This window comes from Humulus lupulus, chromosome 4 (assembly GCF_963169125.1).
Source record: "Humulus lupulus chromosome 4, drHumLupu1.1, whole genome shotgun sequence".
Classification (NCBI taxonomy): domain Eukaryota; kingdom Viridiplantae; phylum Streptophyta; class Magnoliopsida; order Rosales; family Cannabaceae; genus Humulus; species Humulus lupulus.
In genome coordinates, this window is record NC_084796.1 from 184005948 (window position 1) to 184019572 (window position 13625).

The window sequence follows — 13625 nt, forward strand, 5'->3', positions numbered from 1 at the left end:
AATGGGGTGGTGGAATCAAACCTCGAGCTCCCGGGCGAAAACACTAAGAAAATACCCAAAAATCCATTTCTGGAGGTAGGGTAGTGCTACAGCGCCAAAAATTGGGTGCTACAGCGCTACAAGCAGAGACAAAAGCCCCCCAGGAAGCCAGCATAGCGCTGTAGCGCTCCACGCTAGCGCTACAGCGCTACAAACAGCAATCTTCAACCTTTGGTTTTCTCCTTCGAATTTCCCCAAGCCAAACCTCCATAAATCCCCTCCAAACCTCAACCACACTTCAAATTATGCCTACCACTCACTACATCTCACCCCACATGGCCCAACACATCAAATTTGGCCACATGCACCAACAAACACAGAAAAAACAAGACTGAGCTTGAAGCTCAAAAACTTAACCAGAAACTCAGAAGTTCAAAACTTCAAAGCCATAAATTGTTACCTTTAATGGGAGAATTCGACCTTAGGTTATTTCTATGACCTTCTAGCATTTAGCTCCTCAACTCCCAAAGCTCAAATCCCTTAATTTCCATTCAAAGTTCAAAATCAAAATCAACTTCATCAAAGTCAGAAAATTCATACCAAACTCTGTAAATTTTACCTTAATTGAGTATTAACTATAGCTGAACCTCTAGCCACTATCAAAGTCTCAAGACTTTTCCTATACCTTCCCTGAGATTCCAGCTCCAAAACTCACAAGAAATGGTGAGGAATAAAGCAAACCAAGAGGAGAAGAAAGGGGTGAGTTAGATGTTTTGTTTTTTTTCTTCTTTCTTTCCTTCAACTTCTAATTCATTCCACAGCTTCCACTAACTCTAAAAAGGAAGATTAATACTTATCCCTTTTTTTTTAACACCAAAAGACCATATTGCCCTCCCAAATATAACCAAGCCTTTAAGTCATTATAGGGGCATTTTGCCATTTGTTCCCAATTCCCGCTAATTCTTCGAGTGTCCCTAATAATTACCGCTTAAACATCGACACTTAACTAATCACCAATTATTTTTCCTAATGTCAAATAGTCTCCAATATATTTCCCAAATTCCCATAAATACCCCCAGGCTCCCCTGAGCCGGGTATAAATCCCTACCGTGATTTTTTCACTAAACCGCTCACTAGGATCGCCTTGAGTCATAGGCTGCAGATATATATCCACATAATAATGTGGTCTCAACAATTTATCACGAATAATTACATTTATGCCCTCAACGGGCCAAAATTACAAATATGACCTTATAATCTAATCAAGGCCTACATGCATACTAATACTCATAACCATGCATCTCATATATCCATATAATCATATAAGCATGCTTATCACATAATTGTGCATTTAATCATTTAAATCACACATAAACCAATTATGCCCTCCCGGCACACTAATCAAGGCCTTTAAGCCCTATTAGTAATTTTGGGTCGTTACAATACCGGTGGCCTGGGATTAAGAGGGATGTGACTGATTACGTGGCAAAGTGCCTGACCTGTCAACAGTTCAAGGAAAAGCATCAGAGGTCAGCAGGGGTGTTACAGCCTCTGGATATCCCGGAGTGGAAGAGGGAGGAAATCATGATGGATTTCGTGGTAGGATTTCCTAGGACAGTGGGCCAGCATGATTCAATTTGGGTCATCGTGGATCGGTATACGAAATCAGCTCACTTTCTACCAGTGAGAATGAATTATACGGTTGACCAGTATGCAAATCTCTATGTGAGAGAGATAGTTAGCCTTCATGGGACCCCGAGGTCTATCGTGTCTGATAGGGAACCTATCTTTACTTCCAAGTTTTGGGGAAGTTTACAGAGGGCGATTGGTACACAGCTAAAGTTTAGTAAAGCTTATCATCCTAAAATCGATGGTCAGTCTGAGAGGACTATCTAGATATTGGAGTACATGCTGAGAGCATGTGTATTGGAATTTGAAGGGTCCTGGAGTAAATTTTTGTCCTTGATAGATTTTTTTATAACAACAGCTACCAATCTACTATTGGAGTGGCACCTTATGAGATGTTGTATGGTAGGAAGTTCCATTCACCCATTCACTAAAATGAGATGGGTGAGAGGAAATATTTGGGTCCTAAAGCAGTGTAAAGGACCACTAAGGCTATTGAAAGGATTAGAGCTCAGATGCTCGCGTCTCAGAGTAGACAAAGGAGTTATTCAGACCCCAAGTGGGGGAACGTTGAGTTCCAGATGGAAGACTATGTCTTCCTTAGGGTTTCACCTCTGAGAGGGGTGAAGAGTTTCGAGAAGAAGGACAAGTTGAGCCCTAGGTTTGTGGGACCATTTGAGATTATGAAAAGGATTGGTCAGGTGGCTTACAGGTTGGCCTTACCCCTGCACTGTCTATCGTGCACAATGTATTCCATATTTCTATGCTGAGAATGTATGTATCAGATGGGACTCATGTTTTGAGTTATGAGAATCTAGAACTGGATACGGACTTGTCCTATGAGGAGCAGCCAGTTCAGATTTTAGATAGGAAGGACAAGGTCCTGAGGAACAAGACTATACCTTTAGTTAACGTATTATTGAGGACCAACAAGGTCGAGGAAGTGACCTAGGAGCTGGAAGTGGATATGCAGACTTATTATCCCGAGATGTTCAGGTAAAGTTTTGAGGATGAAAGTTCTGTAAGGAGGGGATAGTTGCATCGTCCCAAATTACCTAATAAGGCTTAGGACCTTCATTAGGGGGCCAAGATGGAAATATATGAAATTATATGATATATTTGTGTATGATTATGTGATTATGTGAGTTATATGATAATATAACTAGTCATGAATGTTTAGGAGTACTAAATATGTACTCTGCCCGTTTCTTATTAGAAGGGAAATTTTTGTAATTTGGCCCGTTATGGGCATAATTGTATATATGTCCATACATGTAATATATGTGGCAGACCACATTCTTATGTGGGTTTATTTGGGTTATTCAACACAAGATGATCCTAGGGAGCAAGTTTGTGGGAAAGTCACAATGGGACCCAATACCTGACTCGTGGCGAGTAGAGGGGTATTTTAGGTATTTAGCACAGTATCGGGTTATCAGGAAACAGGTATGAATAATTAAGGATATATTTGGACTTAGTGAGATTAGGAGGGAATACTGGGGATTTTGACCATTTTTCCCTTGGGGACATTTTCTGTTCCCCGACCCTCAGGATTTGCTTAAGTAATTTATGCCTTAAGAAAACAAAACATAAACACTCAAAACACTCAGCCTTCTCCCTCACTCTCAACTGACTCTACCTCTCTCCCTCATACTCTTCCATTTTCTAAGAGGATTTCTTGAGAATTGTTGGCTGAAAGCTTGGGAATTGAAGGCCTAAACTTGGGGGATTGGTTTTGTTGCAGCTAGTGAAATTAACATCTAGGTTAGGTAAGCTTTAGAACTTGTTTTCCATTGAAATTCTGTTTAGTTTGGTTGTTCTTGAGGTATTCTTGAGCTTTGTAGCTCAAGTGTTGAATTGGGAGTTTTGATGAGTTTTTAATCAAGTTTTAATTTGGGTTTTGCTGCTACTATTAAGTTGAACCTGTTCTGAGGATTTAATTTTTGTTCTAGGAATAATTTTGGTAAGTTTTTGGCTGGAGCAAAATAGAGGAAATCTGGGTTCGCAAGGTCAGGTCGTGACCTTGTTCTTGGGGCGCCGCGACTCAACTAAACCAAGGGCCATTGGAGTGTTTTGTCTGAGAGGCACACTGTGACCCTCAAGGGAAGGTCGCAGCCCATGTCCCATTTCTAGCGGAATGGGCTCTTTGACTTGGGGGCCCTGCCATCCACTGTAACCGGTAGTGATCTAACCCATCTCCTGGACACCACTAACTCCCCAGTAGGAAACATAGTACAAAACCCCACAGGATAGAAGGCACATGGTCTACACAATCCATCTATAATCCTACTAGCAACAAAAGAGTGTGTAGCACCCGAATCAATCAAAATAGTATAGAAGGTTCCAACACAAGAAAACTGACCTGTAACTATCGAAGGACTAGCCTCGGCCTCTGCCTGGGTCAAGGTGAACACCCAAGCTGGTGCCAGGCTGTCCACTTTCTTCAACTCCTCCTTTCTATCTCTCGGGCAGTCTTTCTTCAAATGCCTCACACTACCACAAACAAAGCAGGCTTTCGCCTGACATTTCTCAATATGGTGCCTCCTGCACCAAGTACACTCTGGGAATGCTCTCTAGGTCTCACCGCCACTCTGGGGGCTCATCTGTATGACCCGTGGCCTCCTATCTAGCCCTGAAGCTGAAACTGTATCTGGAGTCTTCCTCTCCTGATCATTGGGCCTCCGCCCCTACCAAAATCTATAAATGTAGGTCCCAGCCTCCTAGAATCCCTTCTGGTTGCATTGTCACACTAGATCTTGTTCTCTACGCTCTCAGATGTAAGCGCCTTCTCCACAGCCTGTGCATAGGTAGTCATTCCTTGCACTGAGGTAATACGAACGTCCCAGGCTATCATAGGTTGTAGCCCCTGAAGGAACCTCTCTCTTCTGGTCCCATCAGTGGGCACAAGATCCCTGGCAAACTTTACCAATTTGTTGAACTTCAAGGCATAATCAGTCATTGTCATGTTACCCTGATGTAACTTGCTGAATTCCTCAACCTTTGCATTTTTATCTGCGTCGTTGTAGTATTTCTCATTGAACAAGGTTCGAAACTCTTCACATTCAATGGTGGTTACTGCTCTATTCTGGGATACCACCTCCCACCATATTCGGGCATCCTCCCGAAACATATAAGTGGTGTAGGCAACTCTCTCATTACCTCCTACCCTCATAAAATCCAGGATGGTGGTTATCATGGTCATCCATTGCTCAGCCTTCAGTGGATATGAGTCGCCCTCAAATATTGGAGGGTGTTGCTTCCTTAACCTCTCATACAGGGGTTCCCACTGCCATGGGTTGCACTACTACTGGTACCTCCGGCTATATCTCTGTTGGTACCGCGGGTTGTGGGTTTCCTGCTGGAACCTGTTGCTGTCTCAAGAGGCATATCTCTTCATCCTGCCTCTCTAACCTAGCATGCATGTCAGCAAGCACCTGCTGCTAGTTTTTTGGATTTGGCGGTGGGACCTGGCCCTGGTCATTCCCCTCACTGGCTTGTAACTCTTGGCCAACCAACCTCTCTGACCTTCGAGGATTCATACTGTTACTCAATCCACCCTACAGTGATCAAATCGGCTGTTAGGTAAGTAATAACTATACCTCTTGTCGCCTGATGATCCAATATCAAACACATAAATAATAAGTGCAATGCTAATAAGCATGCCATCGCTCAACATATTCATTCATGGTGCTAATAAGCACCTCCTGATATCCATCAGCAAATAACATTGCACATATACATATCCAAGCATTTACATAAGTATAACATTGCAAATAAGCATGTTCTTTTAATCCCTGCCAGTGTTAACAATGCTAATAAGCATGTTTCTGACCTATAAACAAATAAAAACGATAATAAGAGGTTTCCTTGAATTCATAAGTAGTAAAGATGCTAATAAGCATGTTCTTTATCATTCATGCAGCAGTCAAGGGTCAGGTCCTATCAGATTATCTTATGCATCCTAAACAGGCACGCAGATAAGGCATCAATATCATGTTTAAACATTTAAACACATAACCACATAATAATTACTGAACCCTGAGTAAAGCTTATCTTTAGTGGCGAGTGTACATGCCCGGCCAGTCTTTAGGAACCCTTAAACCTTGGCTGCTCTAATACCAAGTTGTAACATCCTTCTAATCCAGGATCGTTACACTGTGTACTTTAAATTGTGTCAGACTTGCTAATCAATTCATTTGGCTTAAAACATGTAACTATGGTTAATATCAAGGGTTAGGGTTAAAAATTTTGGTCAAAGGAACTGTTGACTTTTATTTAAAAAATTTCATACATTCGTGGGATCCCAAAATATTACAACCAAATCCTTAAAGAAGTGTAGGTATATCAAAGATTACATGCAACCAACCTAAGTGGCAAAAACAGGGCTACAACCCTAGTTCCTCTGAGATATCCTCGACTGTGGTGGTCAAGCAGCCGCTTATGTACACGCTGCAACCGAAGCTCTCCAACTCATGGCTGGTCAAGCTTTCCCTTCCCCTTACCAGGACCGCAAAGCATCATTGAGCCAAGGCTAAGCAAAAAAACTCTACATGTGCATAAATAAAACAATACAGAATCCTAGATACTTATCTAGCATGTTCAACAATAATAACCTACAAATACAGTCATTCAGTTACAAAAAAAATGGTCATTAGACAAATTTTGGGCCGCTGCTCTGAACAGTAGACCGTAGAGCCAACCCTGGGGCCTATGACCTAGCTATGTGACCATAGAGTCACCTGGGGCCCTTGCCCTTAGCTCTCAGTAACTAGCCATAGAGCTAACCCAACACCATTGGTTTTACAATGAGCATAGGTTCAGCCTGTAATGACCTGACTATTACTAAGATCTCAAACCATTAAAAGCTACTAAACATAGCTACTAATATGAATACATGCATGAAGAAATAATAGAACTTCATTCAAAACTCAAAATATTGTACGAAATACAAAATAAGGTATGAAATATAAAATATGGTATGGGATCCCATTGTTATAAAACATAAAACATAAAATTTAAATTAATTGTTTAAATACTAAGTGCGGAAATACATAAGAACAAAATTTAAAAGACTTTAAACAACGTCATCCTCGATCTTCCAGCAGTCCATTCTGTCCATTCACCCTCAACGCACATGCCAAGCTACCACAAATCCTTCTCGCCTTGCATGTTTATTTTCCTGCATCATCTAAAAAGAAAGGAATGAGCCTGATGCCCGCAAGGAAAATCTACTAACAACATATATCATAAATCATAAAACATGCATGTACTATAAAACATATGACTATAAAAACGTATATCATATAGGACTACAATATTAATGGCCATTAACTCATTAACATGGTATGTGATAAAACCATCTAGGTCCTCTGTCTACTAATCGAGGTAGGTTAGATCACAACTATAGTGTATGATAACCCATCTAGGTCCTCTGTCTGCTAATCGAGGTAAGGTAAATCATAACTCTAAACCATGAAAATGATTAAAAAAAATATTGGGGCTTGCTATCTAAGCAAGTCATATGCCCAAGCGACTACAACATATATCATATCACATATCATATCATAGCATAAACATATAAACAAATATAGTCTAACCTATTTTCCTTACCAAAAACCGGGATATGGAGACAAGAACGGGATTGGGAACACTCCTAAAATCAACAGTAAGAATCATGAGTTTCTAAAGAGAAGGAGATGTAAAAGAGAACTAAACCATCCAAGTAGAAATTTACCGAAAACCTTAATGTTCAAGGGACTTAAACACCTAACCAAGAATCATAAACAAGAGTTAGGATTTGAAAGAAAACTAATGAACTATGAAGAACTTAACTTAAGGACAAGAATACCTTGGATGAACTATGAATTTGATCTACACCTCGATACTGAAATAACACTATATCTTACTTCCCAAGTGTTTATAAAAGCTTATATTGGAAAAATCTTTTAACCCAAAACCCAATTGTTTCTCTCTATAGTAATCTTAGCAGCTTGGAGGCTCTGAACAATGCTTGAATGATGAGTGAAATTGCTGAGTACTAGGTCCTATTTATAGAGTTCAAGGAGTGAAACTAACCCCTTTTAATTTGAATAAATAAATGAATATAAAATGAAAAAGATTTGAATTTTTGTTCAACAGATGCCCAGAATTCAGTCAAAATCGTTCAAGGGCATGTCCAAGTGGTTAAGGCTATTTTTAAATTTGAATCCTCAAGATTAAAAAAAAATGTGTGCTAAGGCGCCTACCCTGGGCGATATATCGCCTAGAGCTATATCCCTAGCCCTTGTGCTTTTGTTCGTGCGAAGTCGCCATGTTTTCCATATCTCCTGTAGACGATATATCGGCCCCTATAGCTGCGATATATCAGCATACATTGTATATCAAACACGTATTTGCACTTTTTCAGCATATTTTGAATTGATTAAACAACTTTGACTGTGTAAAAACGTGATCCTAACTGCTGTTGGAAGGTTCTAGAGCATCTAGATATTTCTTTTAATTAAAATATTCATCAAAAATACTGAAATCCTTAATAAACATGCTTGTGACCAGTGTCACATTGTTAATAATTCTATCTAAACCTTAGGTTATAATGAATAATATTTCTAGGACCAACAATATTAATCAAACCTTATGTTATAATTAATATTTCTAAACTGTAGGTTAAACTTATAAAATTCATAACTTTTGCTATGTCCTAGCTTGAACCAAAATCCATAGAAGTTTCCAACTAAATCTTGGCTTGAACCAAAATCCACAGAAACTAAAATACTACAGGTTACTACTAGCTACTACTACTACTCTCTAGCTAAGTAAAATTTTGTGACACTACAATTCTCCCCTACTAAAAATAACTTCATCCCCGAAATTTAATTATCAAACAATTCCGGATACTGTGCCAAGATGCCATTCTCCAATTCCCACGTTGCCTCCCGTTCTGAACTATTACTCCATAAGACCTTCACTATCGAAATACTCTTAGACTGTAATTCCTTCATCCCTCTATCTAGGTTGCTAACCGGTCGTTCCTCGTAACTCAAGTCTTTCTGGAGTGCTATCATATCGTACTTGAGGACGTGAGATGGGTCTGACACATATCTACACAGCATCGAGATGTGAAATACATTGTGGCTATCTGCAAGAGATGGCGGTAGGGCTAATCTATATGCAATTGTTCCCACCTTGTCCAATATCTCAAAAGGACCTATAAACCAAGGACTTAGTTTGCCTCTCTTCCCAAACCGCTTCACACCTTTTATAGGAGATATCTTTAAGAAAACTTGATCTCTGACTTTGAATTCCACATCTCGTCGCTTGGCATCCGCATAACTTTTTTGTCAGCTTTGAGCAACGAGCATACGCTTTCTAATCAGCGCCACTGCATCCTGAGCCTCTCTAACAACTTCAGGTCCAATAAGTTGTCTTTCTCCTACCTCGTCCCGATGTAACGGTGATCGACACCTCCTTCCATAAAGTAACTCATAGGGTGCCATCCTGATCGTTGACTGGTAGCTATTGTTGTAGAACTCTATAAGTGACAATTACTTACTCCATGATCCTCTGAAATCGAGTACATAAATGCGCAACATATCTTCTAAAATCTGTATCGTACGCTTGGACTGACCATTGGTCTGAGGATGAAAAGTCGTGCTAAGACTTAACTTGGTACCCATGACTTGCTGCAAGCTTCCCCAAAATCTTGATGTAAACACCGATCCTCTATTGGATACTATAGTCTTAGGGATCCATGCAGTCTGTAGAGTCCCAGAATGTTTACTTAGCTAGCTAGATAGTTAGTAGTAGTTGTAGTATTTTAGATTTCGTGGATTTTGGTTCAAACCGAGACTTAGTTGGAAACTTGTTGAACCAAGATTTTCCCAACTGACACGGAGTCAGAATATGCTTGATATGAATGAATATGATGAGAAGAACGCAATGAAAAAAATGAATAACAACACGATATTTTTATAGGGGTTCGGCCCCAGGGTCTGGTAATAACCTACGTCCACTTAGATTGTTATTGATATAGAATCAAAGGAGTGATTAAAGAACAAGGGTTCAATGAGTTACTAACCTCTGATGAACAATACAATATCACTAGGAGAATTACTATAGTCTCAAATATTTCGAAAGCCAAAAGTCCCTTCCTTGAGCTATCTTTTGCTATTTATAGGCTTAAGGGGGATTACAAAAGATTGTTACAGATATTCTTTCCTGAATCATCGGATACTCAGGAGATTGTGTGAGATAAATTCGGGATTTACAAAGATCTTCTCATAAATGTTGCTTTGTATGCGGAACTATCGACCAGACTGGTCGCAGGTAAAACTGGGCCGCTTACTGCTTCTAATGTGTCTTCTGGTCGATCTAGCATAACGTTTCCAGGTGTCAGCCACGTGTCTAGGGATCACTTGCCACGTCATCAATGCTAATTTTTTGGATAACAAAACTCATAACAAAAAATATGGATTTTATAAGTTTAACCTATAGTTTAAGAATATTAATTATAACATAAGGTTTGCTAGTCCTATATATATTATTTATTGTAACCTAAAGTTTAGATAGAGCCAATAAGAACATGACACTTGTCATGTGAAGGGGTATTTAAGGATTTAACTATAGTTTAAATAAAAGAAAGTTCTAGAATACCATAGAACCTTCCAAGACCATTAAGAGCATGGCATTTGTCATGGTCTTGTTTATTTGAGGAATTAAGCATTTTTAAGTGGATAATTCAAAAATAGAAGTTTCTAGAAGCACTAGACCCTTCCAGAACTTGCTGGAATCTCATTTTACTCAGTCAAAGTAGTTATCCCTTTCAAATTATGCTGAAAAAGTGCAATTACGTGTTTAAAATATTCACGTATGTCGATATATCGCAGCATGGGAACCAATATATCGCCTAACAGAGGATACGGAAAACACGTTGGCGTTGCACGAACGTATGAACAGAGGCTCAGGACTAGGGTAGAGCCGATATATCACCATATAGGGGCGATATATCGCCCTAAATGAGATAATTTTTTAAAACTTTTCTTTTTAATTTTTAAAATAAGCCTTCACTACTTAGACCTACATCTGAACGTTTTGACCGATTATTAAGCATCTGATTGACAAATATTCAAATATTTTCAATTAATATTCATTATTTTTTTATTCAGATCAAAAAGGGTTTAGTTTCACTCCTTACCTCTATAAATAGGACCTAATACCCACCCAGTCCTCTCATTATTCAAGCTGTGATCAGAGCCTCGAAGGAGCTAGTGTGACCATAGAGTGATAAACACTTGGGTTGGGATAAAAGCTTTGTCATTCTTAAGCTTTATAAAATACTTGGGAAGTGAGGTTTAGTGTATTTTGGTATTGAAGTTAGACCAATCCATAAGGTCAACTAAGGTGTTCCTATTCTTTAAGTTTAGTTCTTTAAAATTCTTTAGTTTTCTTAGTTTTTTTTATTCAGATCCTTACTTTTGTTATTGGTTATTGATTAGGTTCTTGAAACTTAAAGATCTTCCTTGGTAAGTTTCTTCTTGAAGGTTTAGTTTTCACATTTATTCTTTACTCTTTAGAAATACTCACCATTCTTATTGTTGGTTTTAGGAGTGTTCCAAGTCCCGCATTTGTTCTCAAATATCCCAGTTTTGGTAAGGAAAATAGGATAGTTTTTATAGGCTTATATGCTATGATTATGCTATAATATGTTATGTTATGATATGTTACATATGTTTTTGGGGCTTATAGTTGCTTAAATAGCAAACCCCAATACTTTTATGTTCTTGGGGCTTATAGTTGCTTAGCTAGCAAACCTCAATGTATTTTGAGGCTTATAGTTGCTTAGCTAGCAAACCCCAATGTTTACCTTGTACATGGGTTAGAATTATTATATATGTTTTATAGTATATGTTTTATGTTTTATGCTATAGTATATGTTTTTGTTATAGTACTATGTTTATGTTTAGAATTATTATATATGTTATATGTGTTAGTATATTTTCCTTGTTGGGCATTAGGCTCACTCCTTTATCTTTTAGTGTGATGTAGGAAATTAGATACGGAGGTGGGAGGATTCTTGGTGGCTTGACTTGTGTATTGAGGATGAATGGAATGAATGGGCTGCGAGTCGATCGAGGATGACATTATTTTTAGTTTTTAATTATATTTCTATGTATTTTCCGCATTTAGTTTTGTAAACAATATTCTTTAGTTTAAAATTATCTTTTATGTTTTAAACAATGGGTACCAATACCAAAATTCTATTTTACTTTGTAATTTCCACAATATTATGTTGAAGTTTTAATAAAGTTATTATTATTTCTTATGTATATGTTATTCAAAGTAATAGCTATGTTTAGTAGTTATAATGGTCCAAGGTCTTAGAATAGTTGGGTCATTACACAGTCATACTACTTCTTGAACATAGATGTCTGTGTACTAGTCTGCTGTGTACGTAGTCGTGACAGGCAGGAAGTGAGCTAACTTGGTTAGTATATCTACTACAATCCAAGCTGAGTCGTGCTACTTATTTGTTCATGGTTATCCTGTCACGATGTCTATGGCTATGTCTTCCCACTTCCATTCTGGGATACTAAGCGATTGCAATAAGCCTGCAGGTCACTGATGTTCCGCTTTTACTTGCTGGCATACAAGGCATTTTGACACATATTCTGCTACGTCATTCTTCATTCCTGGTCACCAATATAGTGCCTTAAGGTCATGAATCATCTTGGTCGTCCCTGGGTGAACTGAGTATGGGGTATTGTGTGCCTCTTCTAAAATCTTCATCCTAATTCCATGATCATTCGGCACGCATACCCTACCCTTATATCTCAAGAACCCCTACCTGATATGGAGAAATTTGTGGCCTTGCCTTCTTTTAATGCAGCTATGTGAGATATTAACGTCTCATCATGCCCTTGTCCGATCCGTATATCTTCTAACAGACTTGACTGGATGGATAAGTTAGCCAGTTGACCAATGACTACTTCTATTCTTGCATTGATCAGTTCTTGCTGAAGCGGCTTTTCTATTCCGAATAACGCTGCTAGATTTCTGTAACTCTTTCTGATTAGTGCATCAGCAACTACGTTAAGTTTTCCTAGGTGGTATAGGATTTCACAGTCATAATCCTTTACTAGTTCTAACCACCTACGCTGCCTCATGTTAAGCTCCTTCTGCGTGAAGAAATACTTTAAGTTCTTGTGGTCCGTATAAATCTCACACCGTTCTCCATAAAGAGAGTGGCGCCAGATTTTTAATGCAAAAACCATCGCTGCCAACTCCATATCGTGTGTTGGATAGCGCTGCTCTTATTCCTTCAGTTGCCTTGAGGCGTAGGCTATCACTTTGTCATTTTGCATCAACACACAACCCAAACCTTGCTTCGACCCGTCAGAGTATATTACAAACTTGTCGTTGGGTGTTGGTACACAAAGAACTGGTGCTGAGCATAACTTATCCTTGAGCAACTGGAAGCTCTCTTCACCTCTATCCGTCCAGTTGAATTTTGTTGTTTCCAGGTCAAGTTGGTAAGTGGAGTGGCTATCTTAGAAAAGCCTTCTAAAAATCTCTGATAATAGCCTGCTAGCCTGAGAAAACTTCTAACCTCTGATGGATTCTTAGGTTTTGACAAATCCTTCACAGCCTCTACCTTAGCAGGGTCTACAACAATTCTGCCCTTGGATACTATGTGGTCGAGGAACGCTACTTGAAAAAACCAAAATTTGCACTTCTTGAACTTGGCGTGAAGTTGATGCTCCTTCAGTCGCAGCATGGTCATTCCTAAATGTTCCTCGTGCTCGACTTTGTCCTTGGAGTACACCAAAATATCGTCCAAGAACACTACAACGAATTTGTCCAAAAATCCTTGAAGACCCGATTCATTAAATCCATAAATGTGGCTGGATCATTGGTAAGACCAAAAGACATGACTAGAAACTCATAATGTCCATATCGAGTTCTAAAGGCTATCTTCGGAATATCCTTTTCATGTACCTTGAGCTGGTGATAACCGGACCGTAGAT